Raw genomic sequence first — 24131 nt, forward strand, 5'->3', positions numbered from 1 at the left:
GTAGATGTAAGTAGATGAAGATGTAGATTTAAATAGACTATGTTGATTTAAATAGACTATGTTGATGTAAATAAACTATGTTGATGTAAATAAACTACGTTGATGTAAATAAACTATGTTGATGTAAATAAACACATACACACGTATACACACACACACACACACCCACACATTAATACATACACGCATACACACCCCACACAAACACACACAAACACACCAACACACACACACACACACATACATATAACTCTGCCTAAGTGATTCTGTCGGATCACTTTGCCAGTCCCAAGCCTGGATAAAAGAGGAGGGTATGTTTCTTGAATATTCTTTTCTATGTAACATCATGTTACAATTTTTTTGTTTGTTTTTTAGGCTAATTTGGCATTTAACTAATATTTAGCCCGCTATCAGCTTCAGCATTTTCAGCTATCCATTTCAGCCTCTTCATCTGGCAAATTCACCTTTCAGCACTAGTTTTTAGTTTAAAGCTGATGATGCTTCCTTTACATCCACTTTGCACGTGACTAGTTAACTAATCAGAAAAAATAATCTGATTAGTCAACTACTAAAGTAATCGTTTGTGGCAGCTCTACTCTGGTACAGAGAGAACTTGCAGACGGGACACACAGCTCTCTTCTCGTCTTTACACAACAGTTTAACTTCTCCTGGTTGTTTCAGACTGACCTCCACGACCTTCAGGCTCCAGTCTGTGATGGTTCTGATTTTTCCAGTAAACGAGTCGGACAGTTCCTTCAGGCTGCAGTTCAGCCGCGTGTTCTTTTTAGAGGATTTCTTTCTACAGATGGGAAACTTTTTGCTTTGCGTTTGTTGCACTTCAGAGTCACAGGATCTTTGAAAGTATCTGAACAAACACGGCGGCGTTTCTCTAACTTTCAGTCTCAAAGCTCACCAAATTCAGGTAGAAACAATCCCACAAATCTGTTTTATTCCAGCAAACGTTTAATCTCCTCTAATGGCGTCTGGGTTCAGTTCATCAGTCGGTGTTCTTTCAGTCTCATCAGGTGTCATTTCCTCTCAGAGGAAACCTGCAGTTAACTTTATTTCCAGTAGGGGGCGCTGTCTGATCAGCTTTTAGAGTCCTTTTATCTTTAACACTAGAATTCCTAAGCCTGCGCAAATTTGCAGACAGCAGGTTTCGGTTGCTGAACCTTCCCAGACACCTCNCTTTGAGAAGGGAAGGGGAGCATTGCAGCAGAAGCTGAAAGTTCCAGGGATTCTAGTGTTAAGTCTCTGTTGGTGAGCTCACTACAGGTTTTGGCAGCTTTGATTCTTGGTTTACAACAACAGGACCTTGAGGTTTGCAGACAGCAGGTTTCGGTTGCTGAACCTTCCCAGACACCTCCATCCTCGTTCAAGTTCCTTGAGTCTTTGTTGGTGAGCTATCTTTTCAGCTGTGGTCAGGGCGTTCCTCACTACACGTTTTGGCCGTTTCAGTACTTGGAATCTCACTGAAGGAACTTGACGTTTCCGAATAGCTGGTTTTTGGTGAATGACATCACTTTAAGTCCCCCCACCCCCCCATGCAGAAGTCGAGTGTATTTGTGCTGTGAACCAGTCCAGAGGGTGGACGGGGCTTCATCTTTGACAAAGTTTGGATACGTTTTATTTTTGTGGGAGAAAGAAGACAGAAATAACTAATATTTCATACATCTGTTTTATAGTGTTCCAAAGGTAATATATGATCATATATATGGATAAAGTTCACTCTGAAAGGCTTAAGACAATCATGGGGTGATAAATCTTTTTTATTCGCAGTTTCCAAAACATTACTTGCAGTAACTCCAAGCTGCCACTAGATGGCGCATTAGTCATAAAATGCTCTGCTTGTTCGAAACCAGGATTAAAATACATTCTTTTTCCTTTTTTTACATTTTCAAATGATTAAGTACATTTTAACATTTTCACCGTGTAAATTTACATTGAGGTTAACTCGAGAATAACAGAAGAAATTACTTTAAGATCAAAATCCATGAAATCAGAGAGAAGAAGTTCCTCCGCCAGTGGGAGAAGTTTCTTGATATCAATGCGCCGCTCGTTAGAAGAGGTTTAAACGTCGAGCGAGGACCTACTTTGTCTCGCGGATGGAAATGGAATATACTTAAGTCAAAAATTCCCACAGTGGAGTTTCTAAAGTCCATTTTCTGCGTATCTTTTGTGTTTTATTACGGATTTGTTGATATTTTTCCACATTTATTCAGATATTCAAGTATCTGAGAAAGTTTAACCTCCAAACGGCGGGCTTTTTGCAGCTCGTGCTCGTCAGGTTTCCCTGGAACGGTGAGTGAATACATAGTTCAGCACTTTACGAGCGGCTTGATCCAAGTAGGCCGCGCAGGTAAGCAGCACCTGTGGCGCCGACCTTCCTAAGAGAAGCCGCGTGGGCCGGGCTTCACTGCGCATGAGCAAGACCGCTGGTGTCCTGCTGCGGTGTTTAAAGCGGCTGCGTGCGGGACGGACGGCGCATGCAGCGATAAGTTGCGGGATTCCGGCAGAAGTTGGTGCTCGGTGAAGTTGGCGGGCCGTGAACGCGCCCTCTTCCCGGTCTGTAGAAGAGGAAGCCCGGGGAGAGACCGGGGCCGTCGGCGTCCGGGTGAGTCCACGTCCCGGTGAGCGGAGCTCCGCGAGGGGGTTCGCGACCGGTTTTAGCCGCGTGGAGCGTGCGCGCGCGTCTCGGAGAGTTTGGAGGATTCGGACCGGACGATCCCGTGAAGCGCTGCTGCTTAAGATAGATTATGTGTGAAGTCATATGGCGGCCGCTGCACCTGCGGGCGAGAGGACAGAGCTCCGCGGGCGCGAGGACAGAGCTCCGCGGGCGCGAGAACGGAGCTCCACAGCCTTTGAAGTGCCGCAAATCACCGCCGAATTTATTTTTATTCGGGCTCGTTTCCTGTTCACGCGCCCGTCTGCTCTCCGCTGTCCGCGTGCACTCCCGCCGAAGCTCCTTTGATGTTCCTCCAGGTGTTTCTCGGTTTCATGAGGGTCCCTCCTCCTTCAGTCCGGGTTTTCGTGGGTCTCTGTCTGCCCGGGCTCCTCCGCCTCCTGACTCCTCCAGGCTGGTCTGCTCCTCTTCAGAGATGAAGCAGAGAATTAATCTGAACCGGAGCTCCGTGGGAGCAGCTCCTCAGCCGCCGTTTACCTGTCCAGTGACCCCCACGTGACCCCAAGAGCAGGAACAGAGATGCCTTTCAGAATGAAGCTCTTTCTCTGGAAGAACTGATTTAATCTGACAGATTAAGATGATCCAGGAGGAGACGTCTTATCTGAAGGTTAAACATTTCATGAAGTTTCTGTTTCAGCTGCAGAGACAGCAGAACATCATCTTCTCTTTCTGTCTCCACTCAATCAGACTGGAAAGTATTTTTATTTTTAAATGATGAATTTCTCCCAGAATCTGGCAACACCATTTTATTCATTCACACATTTAGTTTTATCCCGTCTAAATGCCTCAATTTATTCAAGTTCAAAAATATTATTTAATATTCAAATATTAAAAAAAAACTTATTACATGGTTTTGTTTTATAGTTTCTACATTTGTACGGAAGGATTTTTGTGCCTCCATGTCATGAGCAAAAGTTACAGTTTTGGGATCAACATTTTCTAACTTGTGAACAAAATGTAAAGTGTTAAGTGGAAAAAAATCACATTTTGCAAATAAAAATATGTAGTATCTGTTTTCCAAAACTTTGTTTTGCTTTCCAAAATATTTTGTAGATCAGCAGGAAAAACATTACAGGAAACAGAAACATAACAGAAAATCAAAGATATGGCGAGAGTGAGACGAGACACAACACATCGAACACATTTGTGTTATCGCAAACATATTTTTGAAAACAAAAAAAATGCAAATGTAAAAATAGTTTTTGGAAGCAGAAACAATTTTTTTAAAAAGTGAATATTAAACGTTTTAATTTGCAAGTTATACATTTTTATTCTTAACACTTTACATTTGTTTGGAATTTAGAAAACTCTCAACTGTGCCTTTTGCTCACAACATGGTCACACAAAAATCCCTCAGAACGTTTGAAGTTTAAATAAAATAAATTCAGACAAAAACCAAAACAGAAAAGCCGTTTCTGTCAGGAAAACAGATGGACTTAAAACAGTTGATTTACATATGAATGTTTGTTAAATAATCAGTCTCATCGTGGGGCTGGCCTGTGGTGCAGTGGGCAGCACTCACAGAGAGGTCCAGGTTTAAATCCCGGCTGGAATCTGAGTTCTTCCTGCTTCATGTTCAGGTTCTCTGCAGCTTCCATCAAAAACAGGTTCACAGGTGACTCGATAGACCGGAAGAGTCCATCAGGACCGAGTCCACTTAAACGGGTCTGGATCGGGTCCTGAACCTTGTGTTTTCATTTCTGTCTAGAACCAGAGATTGCTTGTAAACAAAACCTCAGATGTGTTATGAGTGAATGAATAATCTGACCCCCCCCCCGTAGGTGCAGGCTGGTGTTCCAGGCTCAGTCTTGGTTTAAGGGGGGCAGACAGACAAATGGCAGCGGGGGTCTCACCCCCCACCCCCACCTCCTGTCCACACCATCAAGGTGCTGATGCAATGCCCCCCCCCCAGTGTTGTTTTTCCCTAAATCCCCCCCACAGACCCTCAGCAGACGACTGTAGTGGATCCCGTCTGTCATCTAGTTTGGGTTCAGATGTGTGAACGTTTGTAATGTGTCTTCATCACATCTGTGCCCCCCCCCCCTTGAAAAAAATCTGGGAGACCTGTTCCACGTTGGTAGTGTCCCCCCCCCCCGTATTAGGGGCGGTGGTCATTACAGAGGATCAAAGCAGAAATCCCTTCAAATCTGGTCTTTGTGGGTCTGGGGGCTCAGAGCCCCACATTTACACCCCCCCCAAAGAAACACTCAAACTGTCATGTTGGGGGGGTCCTACACTCAAGGCTGTGCTCTGCAGCACCTGCTGGTGCGGCAGTGTGATGGTATGGGCCGGGGCAGCGTTTCTCTCGTACATCTGTAAACGGAGTTGTTCTGTCTGGGTCCAAACCCGTGTTCGTATGTGAGTCGGGTTGGATATCTAAGAATTTACAGAAATGATTCCGCTTTTTTTCCCCTATACTTCGATTTAATTTTGAGTTTACACATTTATAGACATTTGTTTAGAAATACATTAATAATCTATAAATGTTTTGAATGTATTCATATTAATCTGATCCAGTTCACATCCTGTAAATGTATCAGTGAAATCATGAGATTGTTAATATCATCCAGAGTTACATAGATTCTCTAAAGGAGAAGTTCTAACTAAAATGTTCAGATCATTAACATTGGAAACATTGTTCTGCTTCTCCTGGAGGACGTTTCAGTTTGGCCACTAGGTGGCGATCATGTTATAGCAGTACAGAGCATAGAAGAAGACAGTATGAAGAAAAAACAGTTTTAGACCAAAAATTGTTACTTAAAAAAATGTCCTTTAAAAGAGTTTGGAAAATTCAAATAAAGATGTTAATTTAGTCAGGAATGTATGTTTAGGTCGACCCAGCGTTAGCATTAGCCGTCCTATGGGAAGTCCCACTATACGTTAGCATCAAGGTAGTGGATTTAAGCTTTATGTGCTAAATCAATTTATATTTTTATGAACTGATTATTGATCTGTTAATCTTAAATTGATTCAAACGATTAATCAGTTTTATGAACTCAACCTTACAGAGAGGAGATTCATGGGGCAGATCTTCTCCCAGGAGCAGTTCTTCCTCAGAGGTCACTTTTCGGAGTTCCTGTGTTGCTCGTGAGCTTCTCAGTAATCCCAGGTGTTTCTGCTCCGTCGAGGAATCAGAACGTTTGTCCGTCTCTGTCTGCATGATGACCGTACAGTTACCGTTTTTTGGACGTGTTGATGGGGAGGTGCAGGGAGGTGCAGGGAGGTGCAGGGAGGTGCAGGGAGGTGCAGGGAGGTGCAGGGAGGTGGAGGTGCAGGGAGAACCTCGGATAATCCCTCAGCTATGCGGGCGTGCTTGGACTCCTCCTGTCAGGCTGAAACAGGCCACACACAGTTTTGACAGAGTTACATTTTTGTCACAGTTTTCTGCTCACAAGCAGATTTCAGTTCAAAGCTTTTCTGAGTATCAACAGGAGATGTTTGTGTGAAGTAGAGCTGCCACGATTAGTCGACTAATCAACTATTAAAACAGTCGATGACTAATTTAATGGTCGATTAGTCGTTACTTTATATTCTATGGAGTCAGAGTGTAGTAAAGATGAAAGTTAGAACGGAGTTATGCTAGCTTTATGAACTATTTTGGCATTTATTAAGGATTTTTAGGCTATTTTGGAGTTCAGCTAATATTTCAGCTACATGCTAGTTATTCCTGCTAATTTGGGAATTGTTCTGTTTTTTAACCTGATTTGGAGCTTTGCTAATATTTCAGCTACATGCTAGCTATTTTGGCTAATTTGGGAATTGTTCTGTTTTTTAATCCTGATTTGGAGCTTTGCTAATATTTCAGCTGCCTATCAGCTTCAACATTTTTAGCTATCAATTTCAGCATCGTCAGCAGCCAAATTCATCTTCCAGCATTCACACTAGCATTATCACAGGTAACGTTATAAATCTAGTTTTTAGTTAGTTTAAAGCTAATGATGGTTAAGATGTTTTACATCCAGTTGAGCATGACTCGATTACTCTATTTGCTACTGACAGAAGTGTCGTCCTAAACAAAAATAGAAGAGATTGTTTTCCTCTTAAGTTTGATTTTTTTTTATTATACACAGCAACAGATTATTCTTGTTATACATTTTTTAGCTAAGCTTGGCTTTGCCTATTTCTCCTGAAAGGTCAGGTTTTTCTCCTAAAAGTTCGTCTTATACTCCAGAGTGACTTCTATGCGGTTTTCTTCTTCTTGAATATATTTTGCGCGGTTGCGATTTATACTCTGGAAAATACGTTATGTTTATTTTCATCTCTACAGTCTGTTTAGACACAAAAACATAATCTTATTTATCAATTGCTGTGTGTTATTGTGAAAAATGTGTTATATTTTTAAAAATTGACCGGATTTTCTCATGTGATGTAACTTCCTGCTAGAATTGACTCGTTTTGGTTGCGGCCTAATCACGAAATGGACCAGAAACTGAAAGGATCCGCTGTGCAGTGTGAGCCTTCTGCGGAGGACGGCGGCGCTCCACGTCTGGCGTGAAGCTCACTATAGGTAACAAGGGCGCTGAATGGAAGCGGCCTCTGTTCCGCGGCGCTTCTGCGTCCAGTATGAACCAGGTGTGACTCACCAAAGAGGAGGAAATGCTCCCACCTGGCCAGTGTTCTTTTCTGACCCTTCAAAATAAAAGTTCCTCGTGATTAATTTCCTATCCAGAAAATCGGGATATAAATTATTTTATTGTCAAGCACTAAACACACTTCATGTGTCCAAAGCTACATAACCCCCATTAACACATCTGTTCACCACTAGAGGACTTCGGTTCTGATCCGTTTACTCAGCTGGATAACGAGTTAAAAAGTAAAAAAATGTGTAAAACATGATCTTTTTTTGTCCTTTTAAGTATGATTAAAACTTGAGTTGTTTTTAGAAAAAGACATGTTTTAAACTCTGGAATGTAAAGTTCACCATTCTCTTCATGTTTCCCTCATGTAAGCATTTCCTCTTCCTGCTTCAAAGGAGGAACGTTGTGAAAATGTTAGTCCAGCGTTTTTGAGGGTTTTGCTGCACAGAAGCTCCTGCCCGCGACGTGCACGGCTGAGAGGAGCCGAGCGCCGCCGGTCACCGCGCTGCTCATGTTACAGCCTCCCTCTCTGCCATTGTCAGGTTACTGTGTGTGCGCCGTGTTGTGATTGGCCGGAGCTCCGGCGTGTCAGACGGCGCTGAGTGACTCCATAATAATCCCTCATTTCTCTGTGGGACGTTGTTTGAAGTTCACGCCGTCTGAGCTTCTGCTGGGCTGAACGTGCGCACGTCTTTGAGGGGGAGGTGAGTCAACACCTTCTCAGGTTCAGGCTTTTGTGCTGCTGTGGAGGAACCTGCTGATGAATGTTTGGAAGAACGAGCGGCGGTGGATTTAGCTGGTCCGTAGGAGCATTTCTGATGCGTTTGGAGGAAAACATTTGAAAGATTCGTCTAATGTTTCCGTCTGAAGTCGGTTTAGCTCAGAAGTGAAGAGAAGCGACTGAGGATCACACAAGTTGAAAACTCGTTGATTGTGACTCTAACAATATTTAATCTCCACATTTCTGACCCAGTTGTGTTCATATCATCCTTCCTCTGATCTGGAACATCATGCGGGCTTGTTTTGACACTAGAGTTCACCTTTCAGGTGTTTCCTCACGGAGTCAGAACTTTGTCTGCTCAAACTCTGAAGCTATGAAACATTTTAAATGTTACATTTTTGAAGAAGCTTAAAGATAATCGGGCTGAGTATCGACAACTTCCAGAAACAATTTGATTCTGGTATTTTTATATTTTCTGATTCTTTTGATCCTCTTAATTTTGAGTTTACACATTTAGACACATTTGTTTAGAAATACATTAATAATCTACTATATGTTTAGAATATATTTACATTAATTTGAGTCGTGGGACTTTTGGCGGCGAACAAGCCTGGCTCTCTCCCACTAGCTCACAGCCCCTCACACCCCCGACCTAACATTAACGGTGCAACAAGACTGCCGATTGATATGGTCTCAGTTCTGATCCAGATTCCAGCTCAGACCAAGATCTATCTGGATCTACTTTTCTGCATCAGAATGGGGTGGAGCTTGTGGCCCCGCCCAGCGTATTTTTTTGACTGCTCCTGATTCATAACAATTTGAATAAATACTCGAATGTAATTTTTGGCTTAATGTTCTTCATAATTGTTCTCCATCATTAGAAAAATGCTGCAAGAACTTGTTAGAAATGTCCAAAACACAATTTTCATGGGAGTGGGCCTTTAAAGTGAATTTGAAGTCACTTCCTGTTGGATGTTTTTTTTTTTTTTCTGTTCTTTGTCTTAACGAGGTTCTGTCCATTATAGCCGACTCGGAATCAAAATACGTCCACGTCTGACTTTCTCCAATCGGGTGTAGAAGTCCAGAGGATAAAAAATTAAGATTAAAAGAACTGAATTTAAAACAAGCATAGATAAACAGTCAGACGTAAACTTTTGAATACATATTAGTCAAACTGAGAACAGGTGAGTCTTTAACCTGGATTTAAATACACTGAGTGTTTCAGCAGATCTAAGGTTTTCTGGAAGTCTGTTCCAGATCTGTGGAGCATAGAAGCTGAATGCAGCTTCTCCATGTTTAGTTCTGACTCTAGGAACTGATAAAAGACCGGATCCTGATGACCGCAGAGGTCTGGCTGGTACATACTGGGTCAGGAGGTCAGTCATGTATTTTGGTGCTAAACCATTCAAAGCTTTATAAACCAGTAACAGAACTTTAAAGTCTATCCTCTGACAGACAGGTAACCAGTGTAAAGACCTCAGAACTGGACTGATGTGGTCTACTTTCTTGGTCCTTGTGAGAACCCGAGCAGCAGAGTTCTGAATAAGCTGCAGTTTCCTGATGGATTTTTTTGGTAGTCCTGTAAAAACACTGTTACAGTAATCAAGTCGACTAAAGATGAAAGCATGCACTAGTTTCTCCAGGTCCTGACATTTAGAACTATCATTCTTTTGTTGTGCTCAGTTTGATCTGGATTTTACTAAAGCTATGAGTGATCTTTTTGGTTGTTGGATCCACAATAAAGAAAAATGTTAATCTAATGCAGCCTAAACAACTTTTTATTAGCATTTTTCTGGACTGGAATATTTGTGCTTTAAGATGTTTTAAAGTTTCTCTTCTGCTTTTTTAGCTCAACAGAAAGATGTTCATGCTGATGGAAACAATTAGCCGACTGCATGTGGAGATTTTCCTCTGATTGTAGCAGAAATAGCAGCAGACTCTAATGGTGTCAGATTAACATCAGTTGTGCTTTGGCATGAAAAGAGCAGCATGTCACATCCACCGATTACCATCTTATCCTTGAGTGTCGGGGTTTCCTTCGGAGCGCGTTCCCGTCTCTGAGACCTGTCGGATAACGTCCCGTCCTGATGCGACTCCCAGGAAGCCGCTGGGCTCCGGTGAGGACAGGACGCGGTCTGCAGGTTGGGAGCGGAGCTGCGTCTGCTGCAGAGCTCTTTGATGAGCGTGAGGCGTAAACGGCGTCCTGGGGAGGGCGTTCCTCAGTGGCGTGCAGCAGGAAATCATTTCCTCCTGCGGAGTTTGGTTTACAGTAGAGATCGGCTCCCTAACCGCACCACGGATCTTATCTGCTGTGGCAGCAGCATGTGTGCACGTCTGGTCCTCACATGCTGAGCAGTCTGGACCTGCTCTGTAATTATCACACAGATGTGGGTCCAAACGGAACCAGAGCTTCGGTTCTGGTGGGAGCTTTGACGCTAAATGTTGACTTCTTTGAGGAAGTTTGAATGCCTTCAGTGATCGGCCGACGACCTGCCGTCCTCTCAGGTTTCAGTGTCACAAACTGAGAGAGGCGTCGCCGTGGTAACGCCGTCCACAGGTCCCCGACCTGTCCCACGCTGCACAGCGGCGCTGAGGCCGTCACAGATCAGAGGATTCAACAGATCACTTTTAGGATAACACAGCATTGAATGTTCATCCTTACAGCATTCCAGTGTTGACGTTCTCTAAGGAGGAAAAGATTCTGACGTTTAATCGCCTACAGCGAACATTTGAGGTCATTAAACAGGAGCGCCGCAGGAAGCGGCTTTGACATCAGGAATGTTTTCCAAGAAGAAAGGCCTTTGAGGGGATCATTTTCCTGACCTCTCTCATTTCCTCTGCAGTTAGCAGAGGTTAAACACAGTTCACTGCTGCAACGACCCGGAGAGCCGGTTGGACCCGGTCCAGGAGTGATTTTGGTTTGGTGGAAGTCCACATGAAACTGCAGTGAGAACGCAGCTGCAGTTTTCATGTTTTATCCACTCCAGAGAGGTTTCTGCAGCAGTGGACCCCGTTTGGTTCTGACCTGGTCCAGGTCTGGTTTCCTCTGATGGTCCTCCTGGTTCTGCAGGGGAGAAGGTTCACCTAAAATCGGGTTTGGACCAAACAGGAGAACTCGGGTCATCCTCAGAAGGAAGATATCTGTTTTCCTGGTGATGAGCTCTGGTACGGTTCACTTCAGTGTGAACACGGACGGACCGAGCAAAGTCATGCAAGTTTCTCCACAGAACTTTCTAAAGGGGGTTGAGGATTTTTCTCCTGAGGCTGGCGCTGGTGGTCCAGAACCTTATTGTTCTGAACCACTGGTTCAAGACGCTGCTTTTGCACAGGCTGACAGAGGGGCTGCCGGAGCAGCTGCGGGTCTGACAGTGGTAAAATGCTGCTAGCATCATAGCTAATAAAGGCTAACGTAGTAAACAAACAACCCCGAGTGAAATGTTCATTAAATCCATCTCCAGGACGGAGTTTGGTGGATATTATGCTAACTGCGCTCATTGAGATCGTTTGGTTACTGTTGCATGGATGAATCTGGTGCTTCCTCAGAATAGTAACCAATGGAGGGGGTGGAGGTGATGCTGAGGGAGGAGGATGGAGTGAGATTTGGTATCAAAGGCAGATGGAGGAGGTCATTGGTGATCTTCAGCACAGCCGTTTCAGTGCTGTGGAAGGGCGGGAACCAGAGGCAACTATTTTTCTCCAGAATATTGGTCTGGAATTGGACGGAGATGACTGAAGATACTGGGATCTAAATCAGGTTTGGTTTAACAGCTGCAGTTTTGAAAAGTGACGGGACCAAACCAGATGATGGTGAGGAATGAATTATGGTGGAAATGAAAGAGAGGAGGCGGGCTATAACGAGGGATGTTGGGAAGGGATAACAGGATGAGGGAGAGAACTCCACTGGCATCGGGCAGCTGGAAGGAACAGGAACGTTTGACAGGGAAAGAGTCGGCTCCTCTGAGATGCTGATGGGGGGGGCGGCAGTGGCTCAGGTGGTTGAGCGGGTCGGCCAAAGATCGAAGGATCAGCGGTTTGATCCCCGCTCCCTCCAGTCAACTGTTGGGTCAGCCGTCGAGCCAGAGGAGAGGTCCTCTGCCAAGAGCAGCACAGACAATCCACCTGGAATCTCTCTCGTCCAGGGAAGTGGGAGAGGGACAACACATGAATGGCACCAAACAGAGGAATGGAGAACTTGATGGACATTAAATGATAAAGAAAAGAAGAGAAAGTAGATCTGAGAGAGGCAAGTGTGTTCAAGTTAATATTTGTTAGTAGAAATTAGTGCTGCCACAATTAGACGACTAATTTAATAATCGATTAGTCGTTACTTTATATTATATGGATTCAGAGTGTAGTAAAGATGAACAAAGTTATGAGCGTTCAGCACAAAAAAATCACTATTTTCATTGAGTCAGTGAGACCTAAACTTTCTTTAGTGAGAGTAGTTCCTTGTTTCAGATGCCGACCTCATTAGAGAGATCAGGAATATACTGTCCATCAAACTCATTTTGACAGGTGACCTTTGACCCTATATGCACTATATATAAACTGATATTAAATTGTGGCGTCATCTTGAGGGTCGGGGCGCCTTTCAAAACGAGTTTGATGGATGGTGTAGGGTACACGTGTCAAAGTCAAGGCCCGGGGGCCGGATCCGGCCCTCCAGATCATTTTATTTTATTGTAAAAATGGCCCGATGTTATCTTGCTCTCATTTCTAACTTGTATAATTTTGATAAAATATATTTTTATGGATAGTAAAATATTGAAAGTTATTTAAGGTTTAAGTTGATTTATTCTGGAATAATATTCCTGCCTTTTTATTATTCATAATTATGTTAAAAAGTTGCAGTTTTAAAAATTGACATTCTGCTAGCTTCTTGGACTATTTTGGCATTTACTAAGATTTTTTTTTAGACTATTTTGGAGTTTACTTGCTGTTTGGCTAATTTAGGCTTTTTGTCAGTTTTTAGGATATTTTGAAGTTTAGCTAATTTTTCAGCTACATGCTAACTTTTGGCATTATTGCAGGTAATGCTATATACCTAGTTCATAATTATGTTAAAAAGCTACAGTTTAAAACTTTAAAAAATGTATTTTTAGAGTGTTCAATAAATGTTTATCTTGTTCACCTGAGACCTAAGGTGTGTTTTGGATTCTGGCTCCTTGTGGGACTGAGTTTGACACTCCTGGTGTAGGGTCAAAGGTCACCTGTCAAAATAATTTTGATGGAAAGTATATTCTTTATCTCTCTTATTTGATTTAATCATGTTTTAATCACATAAACTAAGGAAGGACAGAGGCTCCATGATTCATTGAAAGTTTAATAAGCTATCATCTTAATTATCTTTATTTTTAGCTAGTTAAAGCTCATGCTAGTTTAAAGCTCTTTGCACATGACCTGATTAGTTGACTAATTGGATATTAGTTGACTAATAAAACAATCGTTTGTAGAAGCTCTACAAGAAATGAGACGAGGGTTTAGTGACAGATTTGGTGATGAAAATATTAACTGACAGAAAATGATCATTTACATGAATGTCATCAGTAATGGATCCAGAGCAGCAAACAGAGTCCAGAATGTGTCCTCTAGAGTGGATCTCCATTCTGAGAAAAAAGCCACAAGAACATGTTAAAAACAGGGTTTTGACCGGAGTGGGTCTGTAATTGGTCCCCGTCATAATAATGACGGCTTGATGGCGGTTTCTCTCCATCGGGACACAAAGCCTTTTTGTTGTCAGTTGATTTAGCTGCCCTCCTTTCCTGCCTGTTCAGCATATTCACTGACATCTGCAGTGAGTGTGGCTTCCTCCATCCGAGCTGAAATTATGGCCAGTCAATATTTGTTCATGGAAGGAGCGCCATGCACGGAGAGGGCGGAGCTTAGAGCTATGTGGATGAAGCGGGCGGGGCTCATCTCTGATGTTAGAGTTCGAGTTAAACAGATTTCAGAAAACTATCAGAATATTCTGCATTTTGTGTCCAGCCTTTGTCTGGTGCTACGTTTGAAACATGGTTAATGAGCATCTCTGTAGCTCTCCAAAACCTCCATCTTAAAGTTTTTTTCTTAAAAATTCCTGGAGAACTGTGTGGGTTGTGGTGGGAATGGAGATGCTCCATAATGCTGCAGTGTTCCACTGGAATGTTGCTGCTTTTGTCAACGGATGACTCCCAGAAGCATGGACCCCCCCCAACACCCCCAGCCTGTCATCACAGTGTGTTGTTATACCCATGAAGGCATGCCACTGTTTCCACAGCCTGTGACATGCTGCTGCAGCCCCCACCCCCCAATAACCAGGAGCACGGAAGTCACTCCGGACTCCCTGTTAGTTTCAACCTGCAATAGGATGGAATTCCAGGAATTAAACCCCATTGCATGCTGGGATTATGCAGACATGGATGAGTCCAGTCTTTGTGTCCGACCCCCTCATTAAGCAGGTACATTTCTTGCTTTATGTAGTTTTCTGGTCTGATCTGGTGGCGGTCCCTGCAGTGGTTCCCATGTGCTCTAGGATGGATTTTATGGTACTTTTGATCGTTTATTTAAAGTCTAAATGTTCTTTCACCTTCTTATCTTCCTGGTATTTTAGTAAAATATGAACCCTCACACATCCTCTGATGCTGGTTTACTAAGAGTTCCCATTTAAAAGACCTGAACCCACAGAGAAGCTTCAAACTGTTGAAGCTAACACGACAGGATAGTTGGAGGCTGACTGGGATTGGGAAAAAAAAGGGGGGCGTGGTTGAGCAGGGGAGGTGTGGTCTGGATCTGTGATTGACGGTGAGGTTAGCTTGAGGTAACGGATTCACTCTGCATCTTCAATGTGGAGAGTGATGCCACAGAACTTTGTGTGGAGAAGTTTTATCTTCCACCGTCTCCAGATGCAGGTGCTCATGGTCCAGACTGAAGCGTCATGTTAGCATTGTAGCTAATAAAGGCTAACGTATCAAGTTCTCTGGATTCAATGTTGACTAACTTCCACTGGAAAGTTGTTCTACCCAGTAGATTTGAAACAACCGAAGGCAAAACGCCTACGAGCCATGCTAACGCTAGCATGCTAACGCTAACACGCTAATGACTGACCGTTACAGAACCACAGATGGGCGGGGCTTTCACAGCAGCAGAGCATGATGACGTCAAACTTCTGAAATGATGTGGAACTTCCACCAGCTGACCAATCACCAAATTCAACTGTAATACCTGGTTTCAAAGTGTAGGGGGCAGCACACAGACGGGTTTAGATTAGTTCGATATCAGTTCAGGAATTAAAAAAGTTTATTATAATTTGTCAAAAATGTGACAACCGACGGCACTTTTAAAGCCTGGCTATCAGCTTCAGAGTTTTCAGCTTTCAATTTCAGCATCTTCAGCAAAGAATTTCAGCTTCCAGCATTCACACTAGCATTATCACAGGTAATGCTATATATCTAGTTCATAATTATGTTAAAAAGTTACAGTTTTAAAAATGCAGTTTTAAAGTGTTCCGTAAATGTTTATCCTGTTCGGGACCTAAGGGGGGTTTTGGATTTTGGCTCCTCGTGTGATTGAGTTTGACGTTCCTGCTGTAGATGTTCTGGAACAGAATGCAGTCATTTGTTGTCAGATGATCATCAGAAAACGTTGATGTTCTGACCCGATGGAGATTTTCTAAGGAGAACTTGTGAGGTTCTGAGTCTGGAAAGAAGCTGGAGGCCTTTGAGTCCCACATGGAGAGAAGGGGTTTCTTTTGGGGGGTGTGCTCCTCTTGTTCTCCGGGGTTCACCTTTTATCTCCTCCTCTCAGGGGAACGAATCCTCCAGCTAATAGGATTAATCCTCCCTCACCTCCTCTTCTTTCTTTCTGTCCGGACTTCATTCTTGAGTTCCTGCAGGAACGCTTCGTTTCACTGAAGAAGCTTCAGGAGGAAAACCGACTGAATGAGAAGTAAACGAAGGATTTGGATTCTTTTGTTGTTCCTGCTGCTGTGAAGGACAAATGAAGCTGTGATGGTTGGGCTGCGTTATCATCTCGCCCAGAAAGGATGCTCCTCTGACGGCGGTTAATCAGTGCTGACGCTGCGACCTCGGTGATAAACAATGAGGTCAGCGCAGAGCGCCGCCGCCGCCGCCACCAGCTGGGCTGACGGGCTCACAGATGGACACTAAGATGTGGAGCAGCAGCTGCTGGATCCAGATCAAAACAAACCCTTCGTGATCACAGCGATTGATCGGGAACTTTAGTCATCGATCCTTCAAGTCAGACTGTAACTTTAAAAACAGTGACGTCGTCATTCTGAGGTCGGCCATGTTGGGGATAATGCCCTTTGAAGTGTGCATTATCAGAAATTAATGCTTTCTTTAAGTGAATTAATTTCTGATAAAGCACATTTTGAAGGGAATTATCCTGCTTATACCATGATCACTTACAAAAGAAATAAATATTCAATCAGTATTTAGTATTTTAATCTTGTTATTTCTTCGGTTTTGATCACTTTTTCACTAAAAGTGGACAGGAAGACAGTGTGAGAAGCAATGAAGTCGTTTTAATGAGCCTGCATTCATCAACATTTCAGTGAGTCGCTGTGTCTCGTTGTTGCTCCACTTCTGTTTCCATCCCATAATGCCCGGCTACGGTGGCCGTTTTGGTCCAGTTGTTCCACTCCGAGCATGGAGTCTATTCAGACTGAGGAAATGTGGGGCGAACCGGATCTTAGTCGGATCGGAGACAAACCTAGACCACCTCAAAGACGGGTCCCAGAGCGGTTCCTGGTCTGGATCAGGGTCCGCTTGGGAAACTTTGTTCTGGATTATCGGGGGAACAAACTCTGGTTCACTTTATTGAACCAGACATCTCCAGTTTGAATCCAGTAATCAGGTCTGCTAATGACCTAATCAATAACGTGTTCCTGCAAACATTCATCCTGAGCTTATTCTGCAGAACTGACCCGATGTTTGTGGTGGCATATTGTTTTTAGTTAAATTTGTGTCGATTATCGTTCAAGTTTGCGCTTATCAATCGCCCGGCTGCTGCAGACACAGAACCGGGTTTTGTTCTGACGGCCGACCCACCCCCCCAATCCAGGCTTTTGTTCTCAGGACCTGGAGCAGAGCTGCAGGTGGAAAGAGCCTCTTCAACAAGCAGCCACTGATTTCTGGGGCAGGCCTCATTAAATCTGCATTCAGCGCAGTTTTCCCAGACGGACGGTTTATGGAGCTAAACTGGGACCAATATTATTCATAACACAATTAAAACAAATTGAAAAAATATCGGTGTTTGGCCAAAAAAAATTAAAATGTCTAAAACGTTTCGCTGTCCTAAAATACATTTTCAGCTTCAAATGTTTTCTTAGGTTTCAAAACTCAAAATGTCAATTTCAAAACTTTTTTTTTTCAGTTTCAACTAATTTTTTATTTCAAAATTTTCAGATTTGGAAAAAAAAAGATTTGAAAGAGGAAAAAAAGATTTAAAAGTGAAAAGGTTTTGAAATTAACATTTTAAGTTTTGAAACCATCCATTCATCCATCCATCCATTTTCCTGACCGCTTCTTCCCTGTCGGGGTCGCGGGGTGCCGGAGCCTATCCCGGCTACTGATGGGTGAAGGCGGGGTACACCCTGGACAGGTCGCCAGTCTGTCGCAGGGCCTCAAGCACACACATTCACTCTCACATTCACACCTAGGGGCAATTTAGAGTCACCAATGAACCTATGAAGCATGTTTTTGGACGGTGGGAGGAAGCCGGAGTCCCCGGTGAAAACCCACGCATGCACGGGGAGAACATGCAAACTCCACACAGAAAGGTCCCAGCCGGGAGTCGAACCGGGGCCTTCTCGCTGTGAGGCGAGAGCGCTAACCACTGCGCCACCGTGCAGCCCGTTTTGAAACCAAAAAAATTGAAAAATTTGAAGCTGAAAATAATGAAGTTTATTTCAGAATGGCAAAAAGACATTTAAAACATTTTTTGACCAATCACCAATATTTTTTAATTTCCTTTTTTTGGGGTTTTAGGGCTACTTAATGAAAATGTTTTTTTTTTTTTTTTTTTTTTTAATTACGACTTCAATTCTCATACATTTTACATGGGGGCAGGCCTTTGAGCTGACTGGCTACCAGGACATTCAAAAACTCTGAGATCATTACAAAATAAAAACCGGAAACGGAGAACTGAAAGCAAAGAGGGAAAAAGGAAAAAAGGAAAGTCGAAAGTGCAAATAAACATTATTTTAAGTGGTAGCAGTTTGTGTTTTATTTTTAATTCAGTTTCAAATGTACATTTTTTTCCACATTTTCAATATTTTTTTTTAAGTTTTCAATTTTAGTTTTTCAAGTTTTCAATTTGTATTTGAGTTTAAAACTGCTTTCAAATTTTTTTTTTTTTTTTCAAATTTACAATCCGTATTTTTGTTCACTTTAAATGGATCCTGATTTAACCCCATTCGTTTCACTTTTAATCAGCATCTTTGTTTATTTCTGGCATTTCAGACAGTTCTTCACGTCAACATGATTCATTCCAATCAAACATGTGATGCGTGGAAACGTTTGTTACTATCGGATGAAGTTTTTCAGTTCACAGATCTACTCTAATCCAATCAAGGACATTTTGCACATGTAAACGCAGCTAATTAGGACTGCCACGATTAGTCGACTAATTGACTGTTAAAATACTTGTCGACTATTTTAATGGTTGATTAGTTGTTACTTTATATTATATGGAGTCAGAGTGTAGTAAAGTTGAAAGTTATGCTAGCATTATGCTAGCTTTTTGGACTATTTTGGCATTCATTAAGGTTTTTTTAGGCTATTTTAGAGTTTAGCTAATATTTCAGCTGCATGCTAGCTGTTTTGGCTAATTTAGGACTTTTATCTGTTCTTTTAGGCTAATTTGGCATTTAATTAATAATATAGCTGGCTATTAGCTTCAGCATCTTCAGCTACCAGCACTAGCATGTTAAGCGGCCAATTTCAGCTTCCAGCATCCACACTAGCATCATCAAAGGTAATGCTGTATATCTAGTTTTTAGTTAGTTTAAAGCTAATGATGGTTAAGATGTGTGCTTCACATCCAGTTAGCATGACCTGATTAGTCGACTAATCAGAAAAAATAATCTGTGATTAGTATTAAAATAATAGTTTATGGCAGCATTAGTGTGAATGTCTACTCATGTCACAGCGACCCAAACACTCTCTGATTGGATAACGTCGGTGAGAGCGCTAGAAGAGTCAAATTCATCGTTTAGGTTTGATCCATCAGCAGATCCTCTCAAAGCTTTGATCCAAAACTCTAAAGTTCCACAAACCCGAGATGACGTCTTACAGTTTGTTCAGATCAACACAAACTGCATCTCTGACCTTAAAGGGGCCCCCCCCCCCCCTCCTTCTGGCTGAGCTCCAGCTTATTACCGCTGGAGAGTTTGATCCGAGTCCCTGGAAACATTCCGGAGGATGTCGTGGTGCCGCCGGTCCCACTCCTCTCCTCAGACTCTCTTCAGCACCCCCCCCTTTAATTAGCTAGCCCCCCTTTGTGTGTCCGCTGTCAGACCGGACGGCAGCGGGGGCTCCCATTGGTCCGTCATCTAAAGGTCGCCGGGCGGACTCGCTGGGCACAAAAGCAAACATGGAAGCACTTATGAAGGGGAATGCGTCCCACAATGCCTCTGGGGGGGGGTGACGGCTCGGTTTGGGGGTGACGGCGCCTCCCTGGGGAGGGAAGCAAGAACTTGTGTTCTCAAGTCAAACGTCTCATTTAAAGTCGGCATTGATCAGACCAGACACCCCCTCTAGTGGGTTCTGTCGTCCTGGGGGGCCTTTCTGAAGGCAGGTGGGGGGTGTACCTGAGAAACACCTAGACGGAAGTCTGAAAGAACGAGAAGAAATGTCTTTAACACGTTTTAGTTTTAAAGGTCTGACGGTTCCTCAGTTCATTTCCATCTTTGTTGACTTCATCTTCGGTGTGTCCGTACCTCCATTCTCCTCCAGGGGGCGACACAGACGGAAGGATTCAATCTGACCAGGAGTCGGGAAGAGTGATGGCTCCGGCCTCCGGGCGGGAAGGCCTCCGAAAAATCTGAACTTTCTGAGCTTCACTCAGGAATTTCTCAGAGATTTGTTTGTTTTGCTGAAGGAAACAGAAGTTCCTGCTGAACGCGTCGCTGCTGTTTGGAGGAGCTGGAAACCGCCCTTCAAAATAAAAGTCTGGAGAAATGAAGCACCTGTAAAGTCTGCAGAGAGAGAGGAGTGAGGCTGCAGAGACACGAGCTCCACTGGCTGATACAGATATGGATGCACGTGTTTTTATAATAAGTATTTTATTTTTACAGCTCCAGGTTTTTTCTGTCTCTCAGAATCGTGTAAATAACCGTCAGCACGATGTCGACAAACAGCCGTTAATATCCTGCAGCTGCTGAAATCAGGCTGAATTATTGCTGATTTCTGTGCACATGTGCACGTGCATGAGCGTGCACATGCTGCTGGCTGTCTCTGTTTGCAGCGTCTTTATGTTTTGCTGCTTGAAGGAAGTTTTTATGGGGGTGTTGTTTTTCCTCCGCCTCGTGGCATTCTGGGAAAAGCCGCAGAAAAACAGCTGTTCTTTATTTTCCGGCGCGTTTCTGGGGCGGCAGCGTCTCCACCTCGAGCTGAGCGGCACAGTCATGGGCGGGGCTTCAGGCCAAAGGAAGCTTCAGAGGTCAGAGACGTCCCTGCAAACATCTGCCCCCCCCTCCCAAAATCCACCGCCGCCGCCCATCTGCTTCATGGTCAGCCCGCCAGCTTCAAAGGCGGATCCTGATCAAGGCCAGATGCAGATCTGATCCCACTAGATTCCAGTTGTGAGGAGACTTCCCGAGTTTTTCTTTACTTTAAGCCACAGGCCCGGGGGCCGAATCCGGCCCTCCAGATCATTTTATTTTATTAATGACCCGATGTTATCTTGTTCTTATTTCTAACTTGTTTAATTTTGACAAAATATATTTTTATGGAGAGTAAAATATTGAAAGTTTTTTAAGGTTTAAGTTGATTTATTTTGGAATAATATTCCTGCCTTTTTATTATTCAGAATTATGTTAAAAAGTTACAGTTTAAAGTTTTAAAAATTGTCTTTCTGTTAGCTTTTTGGACTGTTTTGGCATTTACTAAGATTTTTTTAGGCTATTTTGGAGTTTAGCTAATATTTCAGCTACATGCTAGCTGTTTTGGGTAACCTATTTTTTTATGGCTAATTAGGCATTTAGCTAATATTTTAGCTGACTATCAATTTCAGCATCTTCAGTGACCAAATTCAGCTTCCAGCATTCACACTAGTATTATCACAAGTAATGCTTCATATCTAGTTCATAATTATATTAAAAGGTTGTTGGTTTTAAAGTTTCAGAGTGTTCATAAATGTTTGTCCTGTTCGACCTCAGGTGTGTTTAGGATTTTTCCCTCTTGTGTGGTCGAGTTTGACATTCCTGCTTTAAGGTTTTCCAAACATGAAAAGACTCTAATTACCCCTCCCTCCCCCAAGATCTCTGGGTGACCGTGCAGCTTCAGAACCAGAACCTCCGCTGCATTCATCCTCCCGGTTGTCCTCAGAGTTCTGTTGGTTCCTGTCGGTTCTTCCCTCTGCATCCGTCTTGTGAACTCGTCTGAACTGGGAGCGGTTCTGCTTCAGCTGAAACCTTTAGATGTTTGTCACGTTGGCGTGTCGGCTGAAAGGACCCAAACGGGTTCGTCCAGTTTCTGCTCGTTCATCATTGCAGTCGGCTTTGGCGCCGTGAGCTCCGGAGTCCGGTCTGGACTTTTGTTCTGGAAGAAAACCCGGTGAGTTTGAGCTTCGTGAGGCTTCATCCTCATTAGCTCAGGTTTTTCTGGGATGTTTTTCTTTTTTCTTTAATATAAATCGCTGCTCTCACGCTCTTATTGCGGCCTTGTTTTCATGGTACAGAACATCCCATAATACTCTCCTTGTTTTCCAGTGAGGATGGGGTTCAGAGGACGTTTGTGATCAATAATCTCAATGGATCTCATTGATCTTTGGAGACTCTTCTCTGTAAATTGTGAATATCTGCTGTATAGGCGGATTCCTCAGATGTCTTCATGAAAAATTGTCGCCATCTGATGAAGTTTTGAGCAGTCTGGGTGAATCTTTGATTCTGATTGGCTGCTCCTTTAACAAGTGGTAGTTTGTTAGAAACAAACGTATCTTCATCGCTGGACAGAAACGAGCGTGAAGAGAAGAACTTGAACCTCTGTAGTGATGCTGTGGATCAGCGGTCTCCAACCTTTACCAGGCTACAGACCGGTTCAAATAAGACATTTCTCTGAACCGGTCCAAACGGGCTGAAGTTGGCATTTTTAAGATTCTATTTTCTGAAAATATCTTTTCAAAATAAAATTTGACTACAAGAAATATAGTTTAGAAAAGTCTAAAGATATCAGTTTTACAGACGAAGATTCAATGAAACAAAGTTGTTTTGTAGAAAAGATTCCATTTCATGATTTTTGTCATGAATGTCTTTTAACATCAATCCAGACTCTGATATATTTCAGTCCAAAAAGACGGATCGTATTTTGTTTTGACATTAGAGCTGGGAGGATTGAATCGATTTAATCATAACAAATCAATGATCGATCCATAAAAATAGAGGTTAATTTAACACATAAAGCTAAAGTCAGCTAGCTTGATGCTAACGTTGAATGGAAATTCCCATAGGATGGCTAATGCTAACACTCGGTCGACCTAAACATTCATTACTGACTAAACTAACATCTTCATAAACTCAGACATGATGATGAATTTTTCAAACTATTTTAAGGAAATATTTTTTAAAGTAACAATTTGTGGTCTGAAGCAGCTTTTTTTTCTCATTCTTCACTTATTCTTTCTGATAAAAGTGTAATGCTGTAGCATGATCGCCGCCTAGTGGCCAAACCAGAACAACACAGTTTACACTGTTTACTGTTAAACATTTTAGTTAGAACTTCTCCTTTAAAAAATCCATGTAACTCTGGATGATTTTATTATCTCATTATTTCACTGATACATTTACAGTCTGTGATCAGATTAATATGAATATATTCAAATTCTATTGTAGATTATCAATGTATTTCTAAACAAATGTGTATAAATGTGTAAACATAAAATTGAATTGAATTGTGTGGATTGAGAGAAATAAAAAGAAATCAGAATCAACTCGATCCAGACTCTGGGGAATCGAATCAAATCTGGAATTTTATGGGTGATATCAAACCCTACTTTCAGTAAATCCTCATTCATCTGGTATTTTTTACACAAATGAACATTTTCTGTGCTGAAGTTTCTGAACCTTATTCGATTTTGCTGTAGGAAAATTCTGACCTAAATTTCTGAAAAATATGTAGTAACATTGCTTAAGAATCCCTAATACATGCTAATTTTTCAAATTTGTTAGTGTTGTTTAAATATGAGCTAAAATCCAAATTAGCCCCCAAAAGCTAGCACGTTGCTTAAATACTAGCCAAAGTCCAAAATAGCCTAAAATTCCTCACAGAATAAGTCAAAAGCGTTAGCATGTTGCTAAAAATATGTAAACTCCAAATGAACCTAAAAACCCCCCAGTAAATAACAAATTAGCCAATATGTCAGCATGTTGCTTAAAATAGTAGCTAAACCCCAAATTAGCCCCCAAACCCCAGTAGACATTAGACTGCTGCTAAAATATTAGCTAAATTCTATATTAGCCTAAAAAACCAGTAAATGACAAATTAGCCTATGATGTTAGCATGTTGCTAAAATATCAGCTAAACTACAAATTAGCCTAGAGAAACCAATAAATAACAAATTAGCAAAAAATGTTAGCTTGATGCTAAAATATGAGCTAAACTCCAAATAAAGATGAAATCATATCCCATGAACATATTTAAAGGCTTGTTGTTAATCTACTTAAAATTTTGAAATTTGAAGATTTTCTCTTTCATTTCCTCTGAGACGTATTTTTGCTCAATATTTCAAAAACTATGAAGTTTATGAATATCACATATACAAGCGGTAACGTCCTGAACGAGCTGAACGTTTTGATACCAAGATTGTTGAAATCTCTGAAAGTGTGATTTGTTTTTACGGAGCAGGAGGATCACGATAGTGTGAATGCTGACTAAGCAATCACACTATAATCTAAGTATTGATTTGTTTTTTCTGCCTGCGGCGCGGTACCGAG

At 42.4% G+C, this 24131-nt stretch overlaps 1 protein-coding gene across 2 annotated transcripts in view; it reads left to right on the forward strand.

Annotated features, from left to right (window-relative positions):
* The first annotated feature begins 2098 nt into the window (after positions 1 to 2098).
* Positions 2099 to 24131, forward strand: part of kank1a (KN motif and ankyrin repeat domains 1a) — a 42139-nt gene continuing 20106 nt past the window's right edge. Inside the window, exon 1 of one of the 2 annotated variants that reach the window (XM_024275974.2) lies at positions 2099 to 2301. The gene's annotated coding sequence lies outside the window, so the exon portion shown is untranslated. Of the gene's footprint in view, positions 2302 to 2368; positions 2615 to 24131 lie in introns of those variants that run through there. The other variant, XM_024275973.2, reaches the window with a different exon arrangement.

The sequence above is a fragment of the Oryzias melastigma genome, linkage group LG9 (genome assembly GCF_002922805.2).
Source record: "Oryzias melastigma strain HK-1 linkage group LG9, ASM292280v2, whole genome shotgun sequence".
NCBI classification, from domain to species: domain Eukaryota; kingdom Metazoa; phylum Chordata; class Actinopteri; order Beloniformes; family Adrianichthyidae; genus Oryzias; species Oryzias melastigma.